Genomic DNA, 1,111 nt, shown 5'->3' on the forward strand with positions numbered 1-1,111 from the left:
ATTTTCATACCACTAGACTAAAATGGATTGAAATTCGTATTTTCACACCAGACGATGGCTAGTGTTTGAAATTTGGCATGGAACCCGAAATACAATTATAAATTTTGAAGAAGAATGCTACAAGGGTCTGTCGGTCGCCAATTTTATCTGGACTTTTCAGGCGATATTCATACCCCTCGACAAAAATGGACCAAAATCTGTATTTTCGGACCAAATGATGGTTAGTGTTTGAAGTCTGACCCAGAATCTGAAACACTGTTATATATTTAGGATAAGAATGTAATAAGGTTCTCCAGGTCCTCGATTCATCTAGTATTTTCGGGTGATTTTTGTACCACCCGACTAAAATGGACCGAAATTTGTATTTTTGCACAAAACAATGGCTAGTGTTTGAAATCCGACACAGAACTCGGAACATAGTTATAAATTTAGGAGAAGAATGCTATAAAGGTCTCTCAGTCCTCGATTTCATCTAGACTTTTTAGGCGTTTTTCTTACACTTCGACAAAAGAGGGCCGAATTCTATATTTTCAGACCAGACGATGGCAAGTGTTTGAAATCTGCCGCGAAACCTGAAACTCAGTTATATATTTAGGAGAAGAATGCTATAAGCGTCTTCCGGGTACTCGATTTCACCTGGTCATTTCGGGCAATTTTCGTATCACCCGACAAAAATGGACTGAAATTCGTATTTTCGGACCAGACGATGGCTAGTGTTTAAAATCTGGCGTTGAACTCGAAACACAATTATAAATTTTGGAGAATAATGCTGTAAGGGTCTCCTGGTCCTCGATTTCATTTGGACTTTTCGAACGATTTTAATACGATCCAACCAAAATTCGTATTTTCGAAAAAGACTATGCCTAGTGTTTGAAATCTGGCGCGGAACCCGAAACACAATTATAAATTTTTGAGAAGAATGCTATAAGAGTCTCTTGGTCCTCGATTTAATCTGAACTTTTCGGGTGACTTTCGTACCACCCGACTAAAATGGACCGAAATTCGTATTTTCGAACAAAACGATGGTTTGTGTTTAGAACAGACACGGAACTCGAAACACAGTTATAAATTTTAGAGAAGAATGTTATGAGGGTCTCTCGTACACATGAAA

This window comes from Cicer arietinum, chromosome 3, assembly GCF_000331145.2.
Source record: "Cicer arietinum cultivar CDC Frontier isolate Library 1 chromosome 3, Cicar.CDCFrontier_v2.0, whole genome shotgun sequence".
Lineage (NCBI taxonomy): Eukaryota > Viridiplantae > Streptophyta > Magnoliopsida > Fabales > Fabaceae > Cicer > Cicer arietinum.